Source organism: Pristiophorus japonicus, chromosome 5, assembly GCF_044704955.1.
Source record: "Pristiophorus japonicus isolate sPriJap1 chromosome 5, sPriJap1.hap1, whole genome shotgun sequence".
In the NCBI taxonomy this organism is placed as follows: domain Eukaryota; kingdom Metazoa; phylum Chordata; class Chondrichthyes; family Pristiophoridae; genus Pristiophorus; species Pristiophorus japonicus.
In genome coordinates, this window is record NC_091981.1 from 263689051 (window position 1) to 263714593 (window position 25543).

General features: G+C 47.5%; 3 non-coding genes across 3 annotated transcripts; all 3 read left to right on the forward strand.

The window, feature by feature from the left end:
* The first annotated feature begins 2076 nt into the window (after positions 1-2076).
* On the forward strand, positions 2077-2149 carry trnak-uuu (transfer RNA lysine (anticodon UUU)). The gene has a single exon. It is a non-coding gene; the product is annotated as a tRNA-Lys (tRNA).
* Positions 2150-14177: 12028 nt separating this feature from the next.
* Positions 14178-14250, forward strand: trnak-uuu (transfer RNA lysine (anticodon UUU)). Its single transcript has one exon. It is a non-coding gene; the product is annotated as a tRNA-Lys (tRNA).
* A 9102-nt stretch (positions 14251-23352) lies between these two features.
* Positions 23353-23425, forward strand: trnak-uuu (transfer RNA lysine (anticodon UUU)). The gene has a single exon. It is a non-coding gene; the product is annotated as a tRNA-Lys (tRNA).
* Positions 23426-25543: the final 2118 nt, after the last annotated feature.

Here is a 25543-nt window from a genome sequence, read left to right on the forward strand (position 1 = left end):
TACAGTTATGTACAGTAGTGTGAGATACATGACATGTATAAATATAGGAGATGGGGGAAAACTGCTGTTTGACTGGGCGGGGTGCTTGGAGGCTGGAGGTCCTGTGATGAAACCTCTGGGTACATGTCCCATCAGAGTTGGCAACCTTAGTCCTGGCTCACAAGTAGTGGTCACAACTGGGAACTCACCTGCTGAAACAGGCCTCCTAAAGAGAACAGCTTCATCATCCCTCTCATGCATTTTGCGTCAAACATTAATAGGTTTTACAAGGTAGGCTCCAGTGGTTGATTTTTTTTTGTTTTTCAGCCAGCGTCGTTCCTGTTGATTTTGACAATGTGCCTCACAAAGAGGTAAGGATTGATGTTCCTTCGAGGCTGCCAATCACATTATAGTATTAAAATGAGAAAGAGGGATTAGTAAGCGAGCAACAAATGCAGGTACAATAACACTGAGCATTTTTACTGCACCAGTATTACCCCAGGGACAACTCTCCCCTGGGTAAGAGGAGTCCGCTTCACAAGGTAGGTTGCCATTTTGAGCATCCATTTGAAATTCTAATTCTGAATTTTGAGAGCTGGCCCACAAGTAATAGTCACACGTGGAGTACTGTCTAATGATTCTCACCCACCCACAGACTTAAACATCCACACATCTCATGCACACACGCACACCATCATCATCATCATCATCATTGGCAGCCCTTGAAATCGAGGAAGATGTGCTTCCACTTTAAAAGTGAGTTCTCAGGTGAATGTACAGTCCAATACGGGAATTACAGTCTCTGTCACAGGTGGGACAGACAGTCGTTGAAGGAAAGGGTGGGTGGGGAGTCTGGTTTGCCGCACGCTCCTTCCGCTGTCTGCGCTTGTTTTCTGCATGCTCTTGGCGACGAGACTCGAGGTGCTCAGCGCCCTCCTGGAGGCTCTTCCTCCACTTCGGGCGATCTTTGACCAGAATAGTTAGTATCAGTAATGGTGACCATATAATTAATGTATTGTCATAAAAGTCAATTTTGTCAGCGTGACTTCCGAGTGTAACATAGCCAAGTTTGCTGACCATACAAAGATGGCAAAAAAAAATTAAAGTGTGAGGAGGACACAAAAAATCTGCAGGAGGTCATTGACAGGTTAAGTGAGTGGGCAAAAATTTGGCAATTGGAATATAATTTTGGAAAGTGTGAGGTCATGCACCTTGGCAGAAAAAAATCAAAGAGCAAGTTATTATTTAAATGGAAAAAAATTGCAAAGTGCCGCAGTACAGCGGGACTTGGGGGAACTTGTGCATGAAGCACAAAAGTTTAGTATGCAGATACAGCAAGTGATCAGGAAGGCCAATGGCATGTTGGGCTTTATTGTAAAGGGGATGGAGTATAAAAGCAGGGAAGTCTTGCTACAGCTATACAAGGTATGAGTGAGGCCACACCTGGAATATTGCGTGCAGTTTTGGTTTCCATATTTAAGGAAGGATATACTTGCTTTGGAGGCAGTTGAGAGAAGATTCACTTGGTTGATTCTGGAGATGAGGGGGTTGACTTATGAGGAAAGGTTTATAGATTGGGCCTCTACTCATTGGAATTCAGAAGAATGTGAGGTGATCTTATCGAAACGTATACGATTATGAGGGGGCTTGATAAGGTGGGTGCAGAGCGGGTGTTTCCACTGATAGGGGAGACGAGAACTAGAGGGCATAATCTTAGAATAAGGGGTCACCCATTTAAAACAGATGTGAGGAGGAATTTCTTCTCTGAGGGTTGTAAATCTGTGGTATTCACTGCTTCAGAGAGCTGTGGAAGCAGGGACATTGAATAAATTTAAGACCGTGACAGACAGCTTCTTGAGCGCTAAGGGATTAAGAGGTTATGGGGAGAGGGCAGGGAAGTGCACCTGAGTCCATGATCGGATCAGCCATGATGGTATTAAATGGCAGAGCAGTCTCCGAGGGTCTATATGGCCGGCTCCTGCTACTATTTCTTATGTTCTTAAGTTCTTATGTTCCTCGTTCATACAGTGATCAATATTCCTGCCTATCAGACAGGAGACTGGGATTTAATTCTGCGATGGGCAAAGTTTGAGCAGAGCCTGGATAGCTCAGTTGGTGGAGCATTAGACTTTTAATCTGAGGGCCCAGGGTTCAAGTCCCTGTTTGGGTGTTGCTTTTAAATCGTGAATTTCAACTCCACTTTCATGCAGTACCATAAAACACTCGGGGTTGAAATTCGGTACCACCGTTTGTGAGGAGGTGATTTTACCGCCGAGCATCAGGTGCAGGATGACATCACCACACTGGTGGCGTTAACCGGCGCAGCGTTAGCTATTGGCACCTCTGCCAAAGAACCAACTGAATTTCTGCGCAGGTGTGGACGCCGCTTACCATCGAAGGTCGGACTTTGCCGTACGTTAGCCGCCTCCCGCTCGCAGTAACAGGTGGTGGTAGAAACTGAATTTCAACCCCGAGCATTTCATAATTATCATAGGAATAGAAGTCAACCATCTACCGCCCTCGAGCCTGTTCCACCATTTATTCAGATCATGGCTGATCTGTGACCCAACTCTGTTTATAGAAACATAGAAACATAGAAAGTAGGTGCAGGTGTAGGCCTTTCAGCCCTTCGAGCCTGCAGCACCATTCAATATGATCTAACAAACTGGCCTCAACAATTTTCTGTGGCAGAGAATTCCACAGGTTCACAATTCTCTGAGTAAAGAAGTTTCTCCACATCTCGGTCCTAAATGGCTCACCCCTTATCCTTCACATGAGGAAAAACATTTTTAAGCAGCAAGTGGTTAGGATCTGGAATTCACCGAGGAAGGGGTGTTGGAGGCAGATTTAACTGTGACTTTCAAAATTGAATTCGATAAGTACCTGAAGGAAAACATTTGCATTGCTACAGGGAAAGAGTGGGGGAGTGGGACTAGCTGAAGTGCTCTTGCAGAGAGCCGGCACGGGCTCGACGGGCCGTATGGACTCCTACTGTGCTGTAACCATTCTATGATTCTATATAAATATAGGAGATGGGGGAAAACTGCTGTTTGACTGGGCGGGGTGCTTGGAGACTGGAGGTCCTGTGATGAAACCTCTGGGTACATGTCCCATCAGAGTTGGCAACCTTCGTCCTGGCTCACAAGTAGTGGTCACAACTGGGAACTCACCTGCTGAAACAGGCCTCTTAAAGGGAACAGCTTCATCATCCCTCTCATGCATTTTGCTTCAAACATTAATAGATTTTGCAAGGTAGGCACCAGTGATTGCTTTTTTTCATTTTTACTGTTGATTTTGACAATGTGCCTCACAAAGAGGTAAGGATTGGTGTTCCTTCGAGGCTGCCAATCACACTATATTATTAAAATGAGGAAGAGGAATTAGTAAGTGAGCAACAAATGCAGGTACAATAACACTGAGCATTTTTACGACACCAGTAATAGCCCAGGGCCAACTCCCCCCTAGGTCCTATAAAGGCCCAGGTGCGTGGAGAGGCGGCGGCAGTCCGAGAGGCGGGAGTGCGTGGTGTCGGAGCGGCCTATAAAGGCCCAGGTGCGTGGAGACGCGGCAGCCATCCGAGAGGCAGGAGTACGTGGTGTCGGAGCGGCCTATAAAGGCCCAGGTGCGTGGAGAGGCGGCGGCAGTCCGAGAGGCGGGAGTGCGTGGTGTCGGAGCGGCCTATAAAGGCCCAGGTGCGTGGAGAGGCCCAGCCGGTGCAGCTGCAGCGGGGAGAGAAGGCAAAAAAGAAATAGAAAGAAATCAAAAGGTGGTTAGTGATTGGATGGTGATTGGTGAGTAGCTTTTCTTTTTCTTTTTTATATCAGTAAGTAACCGTTTAACATTGTTGTTGTCAGTAACTTGTAGCACTGTTGTTGCCAATTTAAGTGTATCTAAGGGTTAAGTCACGGCAGGAGAGCTCGGTCATGTGAGATGCTCCTCCTGTACTATGTGGGAAGTTGGGGACACTTCCGGTGTCCCTGACGACTACGTGTGCGGGAAGTGTATCCGCCTCCAGCTCCAGATGGACCGCATTGCGGATTTGGAGCTGATGGTGGATTCACTCTGGAGCATCCACGATGCTGAGAATGACGTGAGTAGCACGTGTAGCAAGTTGGTCTTACCGCAGGTGAAGGGTCCACAGCCAGCTAGGTAATGGAAGACCAGCAGGAAGAGCAGTGCAAGGAAGGTAGTGCAGGGGTCCCCTGCGGTCAACCCCTGCAAAATAGATACACCGCTTTGAGTACTGTTGAGGGGGATGACTCATCATGGGATGGCACCGTGGCTGGCTCTGTTGCACAGGAGGGCAGGAAAAAGAGTGGGAGAGCGATAGTGATAGGGGATTAAGTTGTAAGGGGAATAGATAGGCGTTTCTGTGGCCGCAACCGAGACTCCAGGATGGCATGTTGCCTCCTTGGTGCAAGGGTCAAAGATGTCTTGGAGCGGGTGCAGGACATTCTAAAAAGGGAGGGAGAACAACCAGTTGTCGTGGTGTACATTGGTACCAACGACATAGGTAAAAAAAGGGATGAGGTCCTACGAGACGAATTTAAGGAGCTAGGAGCTAAATTAAAAAGTAGGACATCAAAAGTAGTAATCTCGTGATTGCTACCAGTGCCACGTGCTAGTAGGAATTGCAGGATTGCGCAGATGAATACGTGGCTTGAGCAGTGGTGCAGCAGGGAGGGATTCAAATTCCTGGGGCATTGGAACCGGTTCTGGGGGAGGTGGGACCAGTACAAAGCGGACGGTCTGCACCTGGGCAGGACCGGAGCCAATGTCCTAGGGGGAGTGTTTGCTAGTGCTGTTGGGGAGGAGTTAAACTAATATGGCAGGGGGGTGGGAACCAATGCAGGGAAACAGAGGGAAAAACAAGGAGACAAAAGCAAAAGACAGAAAGGAGATGAGTAAAAGTGGAGGGCAGAGAAACCCAAGGCAAAAAACAAAAAGGGCCACTGAATATAAAGGGGCTGCAGGAGGGGTCAAAACTAAAAATCATGGTTTAAAAACTAGGATTAAAACACTCTATCTAAATGCACGCAGCATTCAAAATAAAGTAAATGAGTTGACGGCACAAATCATTACAAATAGGTATGATTTGGTGGCCATTACAGAAATGTGGTTGCAGGGTGGCCAAGACTGGGAATTAAACATACAGGGCTATCTGATGATTCGGAAAGATAGACAAGAAGGGAAAGGAGGTGGGGTAGCTCTGTTAATAAAGGATGATATCAGGGCAGTTGTGAGAGACGATATTGGCTCTAATGAACAAAATGTTGAATCATTGTGGGTGGAGATTAGAGATAGTAAGGGGAAAAAGTCACTGGTGGGCGTAGTTTATAGGCCCCCAAATAATAACTTCATGGTGGTGTGGGCAATAATCAAGGGAATAATGGAGGCATGTGAAAAAGGAACGGCAGTAGTCATGGGGGATTTTAACCTACATATCGATTGGTCAACTCAAATCGCACGGGGTAGCCTGGAGGAGGAATTCATAGAATGCATACGGGATTGTTTCTTAGAACAGTATGTAACAGAATCTACAAGGGAGCAAGCTATCTTAGATCTGGTCCTGTGTAATGAGACAGGAAAAATAAACAATCTCCAAGTAAAAGATCCTCTCGGAATGAGTGATCACAGTATGATTGAATTTGTAATACAGATTGAGGGCGAGGAAGTTGTGTCAGAAACGAGCGTACTATGCTTAAACAAAGGGGACGACAGTGGGATGAGGGCAGAGTTGGCTAAAGTAGACTGGAAACACAGATTAAACGGTGGCACAATTGAGGGTCAGTGGAGGACTTTTAAGGAGCTCTTTCATAGTGCGCAACAAAAATATATTCCAGTGAAAAAGAAGGGCGGTAAGAGAAGGGATAACCAGCCGTGGATAACCAAGGAAATAAAGGAGAGTATCAAATCAAAGACCAATGCGTATAAGGTGGCCAAGGTTAGTGGGAAACTAGAGGATTGGGAAAATTTTAAACAACAGCAAAGAATGACTAAAAAAACAATAAAGAAAGGAAAGATAGATTACGAAGGTAAACTTGCGCAAAACATAAAAACAGATAGTAAAACGGAAAAGAGTGACTAAAGTAAATGTTGGTCCCTTAGAAGATGAGAAGGGGGATTTAATAATGGGAAATGTGGAAATGGCTGAGACCTTAAACAATTATTTTGCTTCAGTCTTCACAGTGGAAGACACAAAAACCATGCCAAAAATTGCTGGTCACAGGAATGTGGGAAGGGAGGACCTCGAGACAATCGCTATCACTCGGGGGGTAGTGCTGGACAGGCTAATGGGACTCAAGGTAGACAAGTCCCCTGGTCCTGATGAAATGCATCCCAGGGTATTAAAAGAGATGGCGGAAGTTATAGCAGATGCATTCGTTATAATCTACCAAAATTCTCTGCACTCTGGGGAGGTACCAGCGGATTGGAAAGCAGCTAATGTAACGCCTCTGTTTAAAAAAGGGGGCAGACAAAAGGCAGGTAACTACAGGCCTGTTTGTTTAACATCTGTAGTGGGGAAAATGCTTGAAGCTATCATTAAGGAAGAAATAGCGGGACATCTAGATAGGAATAGTGCAATCAAGCAGACGCAGCATGGATTCATGAAGCGGAATTCATGTTTAACTAATTTACTGGAATTCTTTGGGGTATAACGAGCATGGTGGATAGAGGTGTACCGATGGATGTGGTGTATTTAGATTTCCAAAAGGCATTCGATAAGGTGCCACACAAAAGGTTACTGCAGAAGATAGAGGTACGCGGAGTCAGAGGAAATGTATTAGCATGGATAGAGAATTGGCTGGCGAACAGAAAGCAGAGAGTCAGGATAAATGGGTCCTTTTCGGGTTGGAAATCGGTGGTTAGTGGTGTGCTACAGGAATCGGTGCTGGGACCACAACTGTTCACAATATTCATAGATGACCTGGAAGAGGGGACAGAGTGTAATGTAACAACATTTGCAGATGACACAAAGATTAGTGGGAAAGCGGGTTGTGTAGAGGACACAGAGAGGCTGCAAAGAGATTTGGATAGATTAAGCAAATGGGCTAAGGTTTGGCAGATGGAATACAATGTCGGAAAGTGTGAGGTCATCCACCTTGGGAAAAAATACAGTAAAAGGGAATATTCGTTGAATGGGGAGGAATTACAACATGCTGAGGTGCAGAGAGACCTGGGAGTCCTTGTGCATGAATCCCAAAAAGTTAGTTTGCAGGTGCAGCAGTTCATCAGGAAGGCGAATGGAATGTTGGCCTTCATTGCGAGAGGGATGGAGTACAAAAGCAGGGAGGTCCTGCTGCAACTGTATAGGGTATTGGTAAGGCCGCACCTGGAGTATTGCGTGCAGTTCTGGTCACCTTACTTAAGGAAGGATATACTGGCTTTGGAGATGATTCATTCGGCTGATTCCGGAGATGAGGGGGTTACCTTATGATGATAGATTGAGTAGACTGAGTCTTTACTCGTTGGAGTTCAGAAGGATGAGGGGTGATCTTATAGAAAAATTTGAAATCATGAAAGGGATAGACAAGATAGAGGCTGAGAGGTTGTTTCCACTGGTAGGGGAGACTAGAACTAGGGGGCACAGTCTCAAAATACAGGGGAGCCAATTTAAAACCGAGTTGAGAAGGAATTTCTTCTCCCAGAGGGTTGTGAATCTGTGGAATTCTCTGCCCAAGGAAGCAGTTGAGGCTAGCTCATTAAATGTATTCAAGTCACAGATAGATAGATTTTTAACCAATAAGGGAATTAAGGGTTATGGGGAGCGGGCGGGTAAGTGGAGCTGAGTCCACGGCCAGATCAGCCATGATCTTATTGAATGGCGGAGCAGGCTCGAGGGGCTAGATGGCCTACTCCTGTTCCTAAGTCTTATGATGTTATGTTCTAAGGTCAGAGGAGTCTGCTTCACAAGATAGGTTGCCATTTTGAGCATCCATTTGAAATTCTCATTCTGAATTTTGAGAGCTGGCCCACAAGTAATAGTCACACGTGGAGTACTGACCAATGATTCTCACCCACGCGCATACTTAAACATCCACACACCTCATGCACACACGCACACCATCATCATCATCATTGTCATGTATGTAACATTCATGTAACTGTAAGCTTCATGTAACAACACTGCATACTGTATACACCTAAGAAATGCACACCTTGACCATAGGGGATGAACTTGTGGGAGACACTCCTCAGCTGGTCATCCAGATTATAAAGGGCGGTCCCACGCAGGGTCATCACTTATTGGTCCTGTTATTCAAGATTCAGGTCACAGATTGACCTTGTCTCCAGAATGTGCCTCGTGTGAATTTATATTAGAGTGTAAGGACACTACATTTGGTGACGAGAAACGGGAATCAACGACTCACGAGAATGGCCACCGGTCGCACAGAGGAACGGGACTGTGTTGGTGAGGACTAGGATGATTTCGTTGAGAGGCTCCAGCAGAGCTTTGTCACGAAGGATTGGCTGGGAGATGCAGCGGCTGACAAGCGAAGAGCGCTTCAACTGACCAGCTGTGGACCTAAGACGTACGCGCTGATGAAAGACCTGCTCGCACCCGAGAAGCCGGCGGTCAAAACCTGTGAAGAGCTCAGCAAACTGATCAGTGAGCACCTCAAACCGGCGAGCAGTATACACATGGCCTGACACCGGTTCTATACACACCAACGTCGGGAAGGACAGAGCATACCGGACTTCGTTGCGGACCTTCGGCGCTTGGCCAGCCTCTGTAAGTTCACAGACGCCTGCAGTGGGGATGTTAAAGGATTTCTTTATTGAGAGCATTGGTCATGCCGCGATTTTCAGAAAGCTAATTGAGACCAAGGACTTGACCTTGGAAGCGGCGGCATTAATGGCTCAGACCTTCATGGCAGGGGAGGAAGAAACCAAGATAATATATGCGCACAACTCTGCTTCCAACGTGGCGATGGATCAGGGAGTTAACATTGTAAACGCGACTCAGAACCCCGCAGGCAGGCAAGGGCAATTCAACACCACCCAGGCAGCAACAGACTCCAGAGTGGGTCCTCAACAGAGACAATGGCAGGTTGAACGGACATTTACGCCATCACAGTGGACAATGCGTCCCGGATAGGGGGCCATTGACACCCACTAATAGAGTGCTCAAGAGTAATCAAAGAGGCAATCAGAGAGGAATGCCTGGTAACAGCTCTTTTGTTTATAACAATCTAAGTCATGCTGGAGGTGCGTGGGCAGACATGCTGCAAAAACCTGTAGGTTTCAACAATTTATCTGTAGAATTTGTAACTTCAGTGGACATTTAGCCAGAATGTGCAGGAGGCCCGCAGCGAGGCTAATTTATGAGGCAGATGAACCAGAAGAGGGGTCTGCAAGATGGGTTGATGCTTGGGACAAAGCAATGGATGCTGAAGTTCAGCGGGTTGATGTGGCAAACATCTACAGCTCATATATCAAAACACCACCTATGCTGATGAAAGTCCTAATAAACGGCATCGAACTCACTCTCAATAAACACATGGAGCTGGACACAGGAGCCAGCCAGTCACTTATGAGTGTCCAATAATTCGAGAAACTATGGCCACTCAGAGCAAGCAGACCCAAACTAGAATGCATTGACACGCAATTATGGACGTACACCAAAGAGATCATCACAGTGCTAGGCAGTGCAATGTTGGTGGTCACACATAATGGATCAGAGAACTGGCTACCACTCTGGATTGTCCTGGAAATGGTCCTGCGCTTTTGGGGCGGAGCTGGCTCGCCGAGATGAACTGGAAATGGGGGGATGTGCACGCCATTTCATCTGTGAAGCGAAGTTCACAGGTCCTACAGAAATTTGAGTCACTATTTCAACCTGGTGTCAGGACTTTCAAACATACCAAAGTAGTGATACGCCTCACCCCGGAGACCAGACCAGTGCACCACAAAGCCAGAGCTGTGCCGTATGTGATGCGGGAGAAAATTGAGAGTGAGTTAGACAGGTTGCTAAGCGAGGGTATAATTTCACCCGTTGAATTCAGCGACTGGGCAAGCCCTATCGTCCCTGTCCTAAAAACGGATGGCTCGGTCAGGATCTGTGGCGACTATAAGGCCACCATCAACCGAGTGTCACTGCAAGACCAATACGCGCTTCCGAGAGCAGAGGATTTTTTTGCCACGCTGGCAGGGGGCAAGCTGTTCACCAAGTTGGACCTCACTTCAGCCTACATGACCCAGGAACTGGCCAAAGTATCCAAGCTACTGACCACCATCACTACGCACAAGGGGCTGTTTGTCTACAACAGGTGTCCGTTTGGCATTCAATCAGCGGCCGCTATCTTTCAAAGGAACATGGAAAGCCTGCTCAAATCCATCCCTGGAACAATCGAATTTCAGGACGACATCCTTATCACGGGTTGAAACACCGAGGAACACCTCCACAACCTGGAGGAGGTGCTACGCTGACTGGACCGGGTAGGCCTGCGACTAAAGAAGTCCAAGTGTGTGTTTTTGGCCCCAGAGGTCAAGTTTTTGGGCAGGATCCGGCTACCGAATCCAAAAACGGAGGTGATTCGTCGTGCGCCCAGGCCCAGCAACACATCGGAGTAGCATTCATTTCTGGGACTCTTGAACTATTTCAGGAACTTTCTGCCGAACTTAAGCACATTGTTGGAGCCGCTACACGTGCTCCTGCGTAGGGGTTGCGATTGGTTTTGGGGAGACTGTCAGGAACGGGCTTTCAATCGGTCGTGGAACCTGCTTTGTTGTAACAAGCTGTTGATCCTGTACAACCCCTGTAAGAAATTGGTTTTGACATGTGATGTTTCATCCTATGGGGTTGGGTGCATGTTGCAGCAGAGTAATGATGAGGGGCAACTCCAACCTGTGGCTTATGTCTCCAGGTCGCTCTCCCAAGCAGAATGGGGATATGGGATGGTTGAAAAGGAAGCACTCGCATGTGTCTACGGGGTGAAAAAGATGCAGAAGGTTCGATTTAGAAACGGACCACAAGCCGTTAACATCCCTGTTGTCAGACAGCAAAGCTGTCAATACCAATGCGTCAGCTCGCATACAGCGACGGGCTCTCACGCTGGCTGCATATGACTACACCATACGGCACCGGCCCAGCACTGAAAATTGCGCTGATGCACTCAGCAGGCTTCCACTGGCCACCACTGAGGGGGCAGCAGAGCAAAGCGCTGAGATGGTCATGGCTGTCGATGCCTTTGACAACGCAGGCTCCTCCATCACAGCCCGCCAGATCAAAATCTGGACTAACAGAGATCCCCTCCTATCCTTGATTAAGGAATGTGTCCTGACTGGGGATTGGGCATGCCCCGAGGAGGTCAGACTGTTTCACAGATGGATGTATGAGCTCTCCATCCAAGCCGACAGCCTACTATGGGGCAGCCGGGTAGTCATGCGCCACAAGGGAAGGGAAGCATTCATCAGGGAACTCCACAGCGAGCACCCAGGCATCGTGCTAATGAAGGCCATTGCCCGGTCACATGAATGGTGGCCGGGAATTGACTCAGACCTGGAACACTGTGTTCGCAGGTGCACGACATGTGCCCAGCTGGGTAATGCCCCCAGGGAGGCCCCACTCAGCCCGTGGCCTTGGCCCACCAGGCCATGGTCATGTATTCACGGAGACTACGCGGGCCCGTTCATGGGAAAAATGATCCTATTGTCGTTGATACGTACTCAAAATGGATCGAGTGCATCATATTGAATTCGTGCATGACATCCACCACTGTGGAGAGTCTGCATGCAGTCTTTACGACCCACGGCTTGCTGGACATCCTGATTAGCGACAACGGCCCGTGTTTCACTAGCTATGAATTCCGGGAGTTCATGTCGGGTAATGGCATCAAACATGTCAGGACAGCACCGTTCAAGCCGGCTTCCAATGGCCAGGTGGAACGTGCGGTCCAAATGATAAAACAGGGCAGGCTCCGGAATTAAGGACCATCCCTTCAATGCCGCCTATCGTGCCACCTGCTGGCCTATAGGTCCCGACCGCATTTTCTCACGGGAGTCCTGCCTGTGGAACTACTCAAAACACGTACACTTAAAGCTCGGCTGTCCCTCATTCATCCAGTCCTGTCAGACATTGTTGAGGGCAAGTGCCAGTCCCAAAATGAGTGCCATGACCGTAACTCAAAGGGAAGATGTACAGAAATCGATGACCCTGTATTTGTTCTTAATCACACTTTGGGGCCCAAATGGCTCGAGGATACTGTAATTGGCAAAGAGGGGAATAGGGTCATAGTGGTCAGACTTAACAATGGACAGATATGCCGCAAGCATCTGGATCAAGTAAAAAAAAAAGTTCAGCATGAACACTGAGGAACCTGAGGAAGATCATGAGATGTTGCCCACACCACCGCCAGTGAACGAGCAACAAGGACATTCAGCAGCATGCACAGTCCCTCCGGTCAGGCCGGACAAGACGGAATCACCACAGGTGACAGAGACGCATGCCAAGGCTCAAAAACCAGAGCCCCAACTGCGGCGCTCCACGAGAGAGCATCGACTGCCTGAAATACTTAATCTTTGACCCCCGCTGGGGGGGGGGGGGGGGTGGTGATGTCATGTATGTAACCTTCATGTAACTGTAACCTTCATGTAACAACACTGCATACTGTATACATCTGAGAAATGCACACCTTGACGACAGGGGTGAACTTGTGGGAGACACTCCTCACCTGGTCATCCAGATATATAAAGGGAGGTCCCATGCAGGGTCATGACTTCTTGGTCCTGTGAATAAAGGTTCGGGTCACAGAGTGACCTTGTCTGCAGAATGTGCCTCGTGTGAATTTATAATAGTGTGTAAGGACATTACAGTCATCATCATTGGCAGTCCCTTGAAATCAAGGAAGATTTGCTTCCACTTTAAAAGTGAGTCCTCAGGTGAATGTACAGTCTAATATGGGAATTACAGTCTCTGTCACAGGTGGGAAGTCAGTCGTTGAAGGAAAAGGTGGGTGGGGAGTCTGGTTTGTCACACGCTCCTTCCGCTGTCTGCTCTTGTTTTCTGCATGCTCTCGGCGACGAGACTCGAGGTGCTCAGCGCCCTCCTGGAGGCTCTTCCTCCACTTTGGGTGGTCTTTGACTAGAATAGTTAGTATCAGTAATGGTGACCATATAATTAATGTATTGTCATAAAAGTTAATTTTGTCAGCGTGACTCCGAGTGTAACATAGCCAAGTTTGCTGACCAGACACAGATGGGAAGAAAATCAAAGTGTGAGGAGGGCACAAAAATCTGCAGAAGGACATTGACAGGTTAAGTGAGAAGGCAAAAATTTGGCAGATGGAGTATAATGTTGGAAAGTGTGTGGTCATGCACCTTGGCAGAAAAATTCAAAGAGCAAGTTATTATTTAAATGGAGAAAAATTTCAAAGTGCTGCAGTACAGCGAGACTTGGGGGTACTTGTGCATGAAATACAAAAGTTTAGTATGCAAGTACAGCAAGTGATCAGGAAGGCCAATGATATGTTGGCCTTTATTGTGAAGGGGATGGAGTATAAAAGCAGGGAATTCTAGCTACAGCTATACGAGGTATTAGTGAGGCCACACCTGGAATACTGCGTGCAGTTTTGTTTTCCATATGTAAGGAAGGATATACTTGCTTTGGAGGCAGTTGAGAGAAGATTCACTTGGTTGATTCCGGAGATGAGGGGGTTGACTTATGAGGAAAGGTTTATAGGATGTGCCTCTACTCATTGGATTCAGAAGAATGAGAGGTGATATTATCGAAACGTATACGATTATGAGGGGGCTTGATAAAGTGGATGCAGAGAGGATGTTTCCACTGATAGGGGAGACTAGAACTAGAGGGCATCATCTTAGAATAAGGGGTCACCCATTTAAAATAGGGATGAGGAGGAATTTCTTCTCTCAGAGGTTTGTAAATCTGTGGAATACGCTGCTTCAGAGAGCTGTGGAAGCAGGGACATTGAATAAATTTAAGACCGTGACAGACAGCTTCTCGAGCGCTCAGGGATTAAGAGGTTATGGGGAGAGGGCAGGGAAGTGCACCTGAGTCCATGATCGGATCAGCCATGATGGTATTAAATGGCAGAGCAGGCTCCGAGGGTCTGCATGGCCTACTCCTGCTACTATTTCTTATGTTCTGATGTTCCTCATGTGTACAGTGATCAATATTCCTGCCTATCAGGCAGGAGACCGGGATTTAATAACGCGATGGGCAAAGCTTGAGCAAAGCCCGGATAGCTCATTCGGTAGAACATCAGACTTTTAATCTGAGGGCCCAGGGTTCAAGTCCCTGTTTTGGCGTTGCTTTTAAATCGTGAATCTCAGCTCCACTTTCATGCAGTACCATAAAACACTCGGGGTCGAAATTCGGTACCGCCATTTGTGAGGAGATGATTTTACCGGCGAACGTTCGGTGCAGGATGACATCACCACACTGGTGGTGTTAACCGTCGCAGCGTTAGCTCTTGGCACCTCTGCCAAAGAACCAACTGAATTTCTGCGCAGGTGTGAACGCCGCTTACCATCGAAGGTCGGCATTTGCCGTACGTTAGCCGCCTCCCGCTCGCAGTAACAGGTGGTGGTAGAAACTGAATTTCGACCCCGAGCATTTCATAATTATCATCGGAATAGAAGTCAACCATTTACCGCCCTCCAGCCTGTTCCACCATTTATTCAGATCATGGCTGATCTGTGACTCAACTCTGTTTATAGAAACATAGAAACATAGAAAGTAGGTGCTGGTGTAGGCCTTTCAGCCCTTCGAGCCTGCACCACCATTCAATATGATCATGGCTGATCATGCAACTTCAGTACCCCATTCCTGCTTTTTCTCCATATCTCTTGATCCCTTTAGCCGTAAGGACCACATCTAACTCTCTTTTGAATATATCTAACAAACTGGCCTCAACAACGTTCTGTGGTAGAGAATTCCACAGGTTCACAATTCTCTGAGTAAAGAAGTTTCTCCACATCTCGGTCCTAAATGGCTAACCCCTTATCCTTAACATGGGGAAAAACATTTTTAAGCAGTGAGTGGTTAGGACCTGGAATTCACTGAGGAAGGGGTGTTGGAGGCAGATTCAACTGTGACCTTCAAAATTGAATTAGATAAGTACCTGAAGGGAAAAAAATGGCAGGGCTACGGGGAAAGGGCAGGGATTGGGACTAGCTGAAGTGTTCTTGCAGAGAACCGGCACGGGCTCGACGGGCCGTATGGACTCCTACTGTGCTGTAACCATTCTATGATTCTATATAAATATAGGAGATGGGAAAAAACTGCTGTTTGACTGGGCGTGGTGCTTGGAGGCTGGAGGTCCTGTGCCAACACCTCTGGGTACATGTCCCATCAGAGTTGGCAACCTTAGTCCTGGCTCACAAGTAGTGGTCACAACTGGGAACTCACCTGCTAAAACAGGCCTCTTAAAGGGAACAGCTTCATTATCCCTCTCATGCATTGCTTCAAACATTAATAGGTTTTGCAAGGTAGGTTCCAGTGGTTGCTTTTTTTTTCAGCCAGCGTCTTTATGTTGATTTTGACAATGTGCCTCACAAAGAGGTAAGTGTCATGTTTGTAACCACAATGTAACACCACTGTATTACTGTATACACTCAACCTGGATGCAAACCTTGACCACAAGGGGTGAACTTGTGGGAGACACTCCTTACCTGATCACACAGGTATAAAAAGGGAGGTCCCATGCAGGGTCATCTTCTTTGGAGCAAAAGACAGAAAGGAGATGAGTAAAAGTGGAGGGCAGAGAAATCCAAGGCAAAAAACAAAAAGGGCCAATGGACAGCAAAATTCTAAAGGATCAAAGTGTAATAAAAAGGCAAGCCTGAAAGGTTGGTGCCTCAATGCGAGGAGTATTCGGAACCCAGGAGAGGTCTCTGAGCTAGTTAGAGTGTTTGAGAGCGCAGATGAACAGGACCCCAAGAAAGAATGCAAAAGGCAGGAGGCAACAGAGCAGTGTAGCACTGGGGTATGTGAAAACCACAAGGTGATAGGAAGGGACAATATGTATGAATATAAAGGGGCTGCAGGAGGGGTCAAAACTAAAAATCATGGTAAAAAAACTAGTATTAAAACACTCTACCTGAACGCACGCAGCGTTCGAAATAAAGTAAATGAGTTGACGGCACAAATCATTACAAATGGGTATGATTTGGTGGCCATTACAGAAACGTGGTTGCAGGGTGGCCAAGACTGGGAATTAAACATACAGGGGTATCTGACAATTCGGAAGGATAGACAAGAAGGGAAAGGAGGTGGGGTAGCTCTGTTAATAAAGGATGATATCAGGGCAGTTGTGAGAGATGATATTGGCTCTAATGAACAAAATGTTGAATCACTGTGGGTGGCGATTAGAGATAGTAAGGGGAAAAAGTCACTGGTGGGCATAGTTTATAGGCCCCCAAATAATAACTTCATGGTGGGGCGGATAATAATCAAGGGAATAATAGAGGCATGTGAAAAAGGAACGGCAGTCGTCACGGTGGATTTTAACCTACATATCGATTGGTCAACTCAAATCGCACGGGGTAGCCTGGAGGAGGAATTCATAGAATGCATATGGGATTGTTTCTTAGAACAGTATGTTACAGAACCTACAAGGGAGCAAGCTATCATGAGACAGGAATAATAAACGATCTCCTCGTAAAAGATCCTTTCGGAATGAGTGATCACAGTATGGTTGAATTTGTAATACAGATTGAGGCTGAGGAAGTAGTGTCTCAAACGAGCGTACTATGCTCAAACAAAGGGGACTACAGTGGGATGAGGGCAGAGTTGGCTAAAGTAGACTGGGAACACAGACTAAACGGTGGCACAATTGAGGAACAGTGGAGGACTTTTAAGGAGCACTTTCATAGTGCTCAACAAAAATATATTCCAGTGAAAAAGAAGGGTGGTAAGAGAAGGGATAACCAGCCGTGGATAACCAAGGAAATAAAGGAGAGTATCAAATTAAAAACCAATGCGTGGCCAAGGTTAGTGGGAAACTAGAAGATTGGGAACATTTTAAACGACAGCAAAGAATGACTAAGAAAGCAATAAAGAAAGGAAAGATAGATTATGAAAGTAAACTTGCGCAAAACATAAAAACAGATAGTAAAAGCTTTTACAGATATATAAAAAGGAAGAGAGTGACTAAAGTAAATGTTGGCCCCTTAGAAGATGAGAAGGGGGATTTAATAATGGGAAATGTGGAAATGGCTGAGACCTTAAACAATTATTTTGCTTCGGTCTTCACAGTGGAAGACACAAAAACCATGCCAAAAATTGCTGGTCACGGTAATGTGGGAAGGGAGGAGCTTGAGACAATCACTATCACTAGGGAGGTAGTGTTGGACAGGCTAATGGGTCTCAAGGTAGACAAGTCCCCTGGTCCTGATGAAATGCATCCCAGGGTATTAAAAGAGATGGCGGAAGTTATAGCAGATGCAATCGTTATAATCTACCAAAATTCTCTGCACTCTGGGGAGGTACCAGCGGATTGGAAAGCAGCTAATGTAACACCTCTGTTTAAAAAAAGGGGCAGACAAAAGGCAGGTAACTATAGGCTGATTAGTTTAACATCTGTAGTGAAAAAAATGCTTGAAGCTATCATTAAAGAAGAAATAGCGGGACATCTAGATAGGAACAGTGCAATCAAGCAGATGCAACATAGATTCATGAAGGGGAAATCATGTTTAACTAATTTACTGGAATTCTTTGAGGATATAACGAGCATGGTGGATAGAGGTGTACCGATGGATGTGGTGTATTTAGATTTCCAAAAGGCATTCGATAAGGTGCCACACAAAAGGTTACTGCAGAAGATAAAGGTATGCGGAGTCAGAGGAAATGTATTAGCATGGATCGAGAATTGGCTGGCGAACAGAAAGCAGTTGGGATAAATGGGTCCTTTTCGGGTTGGAAATCGATAGTGGCCCGACACAGATTCTACACCCACTGACATCGTGAAGGACAGAGCATACCAGACTTTGCAGCGGACCTCCGACGTTTGGCCAGCCTCTGTAAGTTCACAAATGCCTGCAGGGGGGAGATGCAAAGGGACTTCTTTATCGAGGGCATCGGTCATGCGGGAAATTTACGCAAATTAATTGAGACCAAAGATTTGACCTTGGAAGCGGCGGCGTTGATAGCTCAAAATTTCATGGAGGGGGAGGAAGAGACTTAAATAATATACGCGCGATATTCTGCCTCTAACGCGGTGATTGATCAGGGATTCAACATCATCAATGCGACTCAGAGCCCCGCAGCCAGGCAGGGGCAGTCCGATATTCTCCAGGCAGCAATAGACCCCAGGTAGGACTTCAACAGAGACAATGGCAGGCTGAACGGGCATTCACGCCATCACAGTGGACAATGCGGCCCGGGATGGGGCCACTGACACCCACTAATAGGGTACTTAAGAGCAGTCAAAGGGACAGTCAGCGCAGAATGCTTGGCCATAGTCCCTTTGTTCCCAACAATGGAAGCTTTGACTCATGCTGGAAGTGTGGGGGAAAACACTCAGCTAGATCTTGCAGATTTCAACAGTTTGTCTGCAGGGTTTGCAATCTCAGTGACCACTTAGCTCGAATGTGCAGGAAGTCTGCAACCAGACTAATATATGAGGCAGAATAGGGTTCTTTGAGGCAGGATGACTTTTGGGGCAAATCGATGGATGCCAAGGTTCAGCGGGTCCATGTGGCGAATATTCACAGTTAATACACCAAAATGCCACCAATGATGATGAGGGTTTTATTAAATGGTATCCCAGTATGCATGGAGCTGGACACCAGGGCCAGCCAGTCACTCATGGGCTATGGCCACTTAAAGCCAGTCGACCCAAATTAGCACGTATTGAGACACACTTACGGACTTACACTAAAGAAATCATTCCGGTGCTTGGCAGTGCAATGTTGGCTGTCACACACAATGGGTTAGTGAATCGGCTGCCGCTCTGGATTGTCCCGGGCAATGGTCCCGTATTGTTGGGGAGGAGCTGACTAGCTGAGATGAACTAGAAATGGGAGGATGTTCACACAATGTCATCTGTGGAGCGAAGTTCGTGCTCACAAGTCCGACAACAATTCGATTCACTATTCCAATCTGGCATCGGGACTTTCAAAGGCACTAAAGTAGTGATACACATCAGCCCGGACACCAGGCCAGTGCACCACAAAGCCAGAGCTGTGCCATATGTGATGCGGGAGAATATTGAGAACGAGTTGGACCGGTTGCTGAGAGAAGGCATCATCTTGCCTGTTGATTTCAGCGACTGGGCGAGCCCCATCGTTCCCGTCCTAAAAGCGGATGGCTCGGTCAGGATCTGTGGCGACTACAAGGCCACTATCAACCGGGTGTCCCTACAAGACCAATACCCGCTCCCGAAAGTGGAGGACCTTTTTGCCACACTGGCAGGCGGCAAGGTGTTCACCAAATTGGACCTCACTTCAGCCTACATGACCCAAGAACTGGCCGATGAATCTAAACTACTGACCACCATCACCACACACAAGGGACTGTTCGTTTATAACAGGTGCCCATTTGGCATTCGATCAGCGGCCGCGATTTTTCAACGAAACTTGGTAAGCCTACTTAAATCCATTCCTGGAACGATCGTGTTCCATGATGACATTCTCATCACGGGTCGAGACACCGAGGAATACCTCCACAACCTGGAGGAGGTGCTATGCCGACTGGACCGGGTAGGCCTCCGACTCAAGAAGTCTAAATGTGTGTTCTTAGCTCCTGAGTTTGAGTTTCTGGGCAGGAGAGTTGCTGCAGATGGTATTCGGCCCACCGATTACAAAACAGAGGCGATTCGACAAGCATCGAGGCCCTGCAACACAACGGTGTTGCGTTCATTCCTGGGACTGTTGAACTATTTCGGGAACTTTCTGCCGAACTTGAGCATGTTGTTGGAGCTGCTACACGTGCTCCTGCGTAAGGGTAGTGATTGGTTTTGGGGGGACTGTCAGGAACGGGCTTTTGATCGGGCGTGAAACCTACTTTATTCAAACAAGTTGTTGATCCTCTCCGACCCCTGTAAAAAATTGGTTCTGACATGTGATGCATCGTCCTATGGGGTTGGGTGCGTGTTGCAGCAGGGCAATGCTGAGGGTCAACTACAACCTGTGGCTTCTGCCAACAGGTCGCTCTCTCAAGCAGAACGGGGATATGGGATGGCCGAGAAGGAAGCGCTTGCATGTGTCTATGGTGTAAAAAAAATGCATCAGTACCTCTTTGGTAGGAAGTTTGAATTAGAGATGGACCACAAGCCATTAACATCCCTGTTGTCAGACAGCAAGGCTATCAATGCCAACGCATCAGCTCGCATACAGCGATGGGCTCTCACGCTGGCTGCATATGACTACTCCATCCGGCACCGGCCCGGCAATGAAAATTGCGCTGACGCGCTCAGCAGGCTTCCACTGGCCATCACTGAGGGGGCAGCGGAGCAAAGCGCCGAGATGGTTATGGCTGTCGATGCCTTTGACAGCGCAGGCTCCCCCATCACAACCCGTCAGATCAAAATCTGGACAAACAGAGATCCCCTCCTATCCCTGATTAAGAAATGTGTCCTGACTGGGGATTGGGCGCCCGCACACGGAGCATGCCCTGAGGAGATCCGACCGTTGCACATTCGGATGGATGAGCTCTCCATCCAAGCCGACTGCCTACTATGAGGCAGCCGGGTAGTTATGCCCCAGAAGGGCAGGGATGCATTCATCAGGAAACTCCACAGTGAGCACCCAGGCATTGTGTTGATGAAGGCCATTGCCCGGTCACACATTTGGTGGCCTGGATTTGATTTAGACCTGGAACACTGTGTTCGCAGGTGCACGATGTGTGCCCAGCTAGGTAATGCCCCCAGGGAGGCCCCACTCAGCCCGTGGCCCTGGCCCACCAGGCCATGGTCACACATTCATGTTGACTACACGGGACCGTTCATGGGTAAGATGTTCCTTATTGTTGTAGATGCGTACTCGAACTGGATCGAGTGCATCATTCTGAATTCATGCACGTCATCCACCACTGTGGATAGCCTACATGAGATCTTTGCAAACCATGTCATGTCGGACATCCTGGTTAGTGATAATGGCCCATGTTTCACAAGCTACGAATTCCGAGAGTTCATGTCGGGCAATGGCATCAACCATGTCAGGACTGCGCTGTTCAAGCCGGCCTCCAATGGCCAGGCGGAACGTGCGGTCCAAATCATTAAGCAAGGTATGCTCAGGATTCAAGGACCCTCCCTACAATGCCACCTATCGTGTCTCCTGCTGGCCGATAGATCCCGACTGCACTCGCTCACGGAGGTCCCACCCACAGAGCTACTAATGAAATGGACACTCAAAACTCGGTTGTCCCTCATTCACCCAGTCCTGACCGACATAGTTGAGGGCAAGCGCAAGTCACAAAACGAGTACCATGACCGTAAGTCGAGGAGGAAATGTATAGAAATAAATGATCCTGTATTCGTCCTCAATCACGCCATGGGGCCCAAATGGCTTGAGGGCACTGTAATTGACAAAGAGGGGAATAGGGTCATCGTGGTAAAACTCAACAATGGTCAGATATGCCGTAAGCATCTGGACCAAGTAAAAAAAAGGTTTAGCATCGACACGGAGGAACCTGAAGATGACCATGAGATGGAGCTCACAACACCGCCTGTGAACGAGCAACAAGAGCAATCAGAAGAATGCACAGTCCCTGCGGTCAGCCCGGACAGGCCGGAATCACCACAGGTGACAAATACTCACGTCAGTGTCCAACAACCAGAGCCCCAACTGCGGCGCTCCACGAGGGAGTGAAGACCACCTGAAAGACTAAACCGATGATCCCAATAAGACTTTGCGGGGGACTGGGGGGGGGGGGCGCGGAAGGTGATGTCATGTTTGTACCCACAATGTAACACCACTGTATTACTGCATACACTCAACCTAGATGCACACCTTGACCGCAAGGGGTGAACTTGTGGGAGACAATCCTTACCTGATGACACAGGTATAAAAAGGGAGGTCCCACGCAGGGTCATCGTCTTTGGAGTCCTGTGATTAAAGAGTTCAGCTCACAGAGTGACGTTGTCCCCAGAATGTGCCTCGTGTGGTTTCATACTGTAGAGCAAGGACTTTACAGGAAAGGGTGGGTGGGGAGTCTGGTTTGCCGCACGCTCCTTCCGCTGTCTGCGCTTGTTTTCTGGATGCTCTCGGTGACGAGACTCGGGGTGCTCAGCGCCCTCCTGGAGGCTCTTCCTCAACTGAGGGCGATCTTTGACCAGAATAGTTAGTATCAGTAATGGTGACCATATAACTACTGTATTGTCATAAAAGTCAATTTTGTCAGCGTGACTTCCTAGTGTAACATAACCAAGTTTGCTGAACAGACAAAGATGGGAAGAAAATCAAAGTGTGAGGAGGACACAAAAAATCTGCAGAAGGACATTGACAGGTTAAGTAAGTGGGTAAAAATTTGGCAGATGGAGTATAATGTTGGAAAGTGTGAGGTCATGCACCTTGGCAGAAAAAAAAATCAAAGAGCAAGTTTTTATTTAAATGGAGAAAAATTGCAAAGTGATGAAGTACAGAGGGACCTGGGGGAACTTGTGCATGAAACACAAAAGTTTAGTATGCAGGTACTGCAAGCGATCGGGAAGGCCAATGGTATGTTGGCCTTTGTTGTAAAGGGGATGGAGTATAAAAGCTGGGAAGTCTTGCTACAGCTATACAAGATATTAGTGAGGCCACACCTGGAATATTGCATGCAGTTATGGTTTCCATATTTAAGGAAGGATATACTTGCTTTTGAGGCAGTTGAGAGAAGATTCACTTGGTTGATTCCGGAGCTGAGGGGGTTGACTTATGAGGAAAGGTTTATAGATTGGGCCTCTACTCATTGGAATTCAGAAGAATGAGAGGTGATCTTAACGAAACGTAGACGATGATGAGGGGGCTTGATAAGGTGGATGCAGAGCGGGTGTTTCCACTGATAGGGGAGACTAGAACTAGAGGGCATCATCTTAGAATAAGGGGTCACCCATTTAAAACAGAGATGAGGAGGGATTTCTTCTTTCAGAGGGTTGTAAATCTGTGGAATATGTTGCTTCAGAGAGCTGTGGAAGCCGGGACATTGAATAAATTTAAGACCGTGACAGACAGCTTCTCGACCGCTAAGGGATGAAGAGGTTATGGGGAGAGGGCAGGGAAGTGCACCTGAGTCCATGATCGGATCAGCCATGATGGTATTAAATGGCAGAGCAGGCTCCAAGGGGCTGTATGGCCTACTCCTGCTACTATTTCTTATGTTCTTATGTTCTTATGTTCTTATGTTCCTCGTTAGTACAGTGATCAATATTCCTGCCTATCAGGCAGGGGACCGGGATTTAACTCTGCGATGGGCAAAACTTGAGCAGAGCCTGGATAGCTCAGTTGGTAGAGCATCAGACTTTTAATTTGAGGGCCCAGGGTTCAAGTCCCTGTTTGGGTGTTGCTTTTAAATCATGATTCTCAACTCCACTTTCATGCAGCACCATAAAACACTCGGGGTCGAAATTCAGGACCGCCGTTTGTGAGGAGGTGATTTTACCGCCGAGCGTTCGGTGCAGGATGACATCACCACATTGGTGGCGTTAACCGGCACAGCGTTAACTCTTGGCACCTCTGCCAAAGAACCAACTGAATTTCTGCGCAGGTGTGGACGCCGCTTACCGTCGAAGGTCGGCATTTGCCGTACGTTAGCCGCCTCCCGCTCGCAGTAACAGGTGGTGGTAGAAACTGAATTTCGACCCCGAGCATTTCATAATTATCATAGGAATAGAAGTCAACCATTTACCGCCCTCGAGCCTGTTCCACAATTTATTCAGATCATGGCTGATCTGTGACCCAACTCTGTTTATAGAAACATACAAACATAGAAAGTAGGTGCTGGTGTAGACCTTTCAGCCCTTCGAGCCTGCACCACCATTCAATATGATCATGGCTAATCATGCAACTTCAGTACCCCATTCCTGCTTCTTCTCCATATCTCTTGATCCCTTTAACCGTAAGGGCCACATCTAACTCCCTTTTGAATATATCTAACAAACTGGCCTCAACAACTTTCTGTGGTAGAGAATTCCACAGGTTCACAATTCTCTGAGTGAAGAAGTTTCTCCTCATCTCGGTCCTAAATGGCTAACCCCTTATCCTTTACTTGAGGAAAAACATTTTTAAGCAGCGAATGGTCAGGATCTGGAATTCACTGAGGAAGGGGTGTTGGGGGCAGATTCAACTGTGACCTTCAAAATTGAATTAGATAAGTACCTGAAGGAAAAAAAGTTGCAGGGCTACGGGGAAGGGGCGGTTGAGTGGGACTAGCTGAAGTGCTCTTGCAGAGAGCCGGCACTGGCTCGATGGGCCGTATGGACTCCTACTGTGCTGTATCCATTCTCTGATTCTGTCATGTATTCAACCAGCATTCTAACCCATGTATAATCTGACCTAAGTTTTACACTGTGAGAACAATAACCACCAGGTGGTGAACTTGTGGGAGACACTCCTAACCTGGACCTTCAGGTATAAAAGCGGAAGCTCCACCCACTTCCATCACTTGAGTGCTGAGGAATAAAGGACAGGCCACAGACTGACCTTCTCTCAAGCATGGGCCTCATGTGCATTTATACTGTATAGTAAGGATCTATCAATAGCGACAAGAAACTGGGATTTAAACCAGGCGAGTATGGCCACTAGCAGAACAGACGAGAGGTACTGTGTTAAGGAATGGTTGGGACAGAGATTCAACATTGTTAAAGCAGCACACAGTTCTCCAGGCAGGCAAGGGCAATCGGGCATGCCCCAACATGTAGTCGAACCCAGAGGAGGAGTTCGACAGAGACAATGGCAAGCTAAACGGTGATTCACGCCATTGCAAGAGACAATGCGGCCAGTACTGGGGCCATCAACACCTGTTAATGGCGCACTCAAGGACAGTCCCAGGAGCATTCAGGGTCGATCGACTGGCAAGGGACCTTTTGTTTCCAACAACAGCTCATGTTGCAGGCGTGGAGGCACACACTCAGCTGGAGTTTGCAGAGATGAGCAAAATAACTGCAGAAATTGCAGAAATGAACGCTGGAGGAAATCGCTGGAAGCTGAAGTTCAGCGAGTTCATATGGAGCACGTATACAGTTCATACACCAGGACGCCACTGATAATGATGAAAGTGCTCCTCAATGGCATCCCAGTATCAATGGAGCTAGACACAGGGGCCAGCAGTCCCTCATGGGTATCAAACAATTCGTAAAGTTGTGGGCATCCAAGGCCAGGAGGCCAAAATTATCGCCGATTGACGCACAGCTATGGACATACTCAAAGGAGATCATTCCAGTGCTAGGCAGCGCCACGGTAGTTGTGACCCACAAAGGTTCGGAGAATAGGTTGCCACTCTGGGTTGTCCCGGGGAACGGTCCCGCACTACTGGGGAGGAGTTGGCTTGCTGTCATGAACTGGAAATGGGGCTATGTTAATGCAATTTCCTCTCTGGAGCGAATGTCATGCTCACAGATCCTGGACAAATTTGGCTCATTATTTCAACCCGGCATTGGCATTTGTTATGTTCCAACAATCT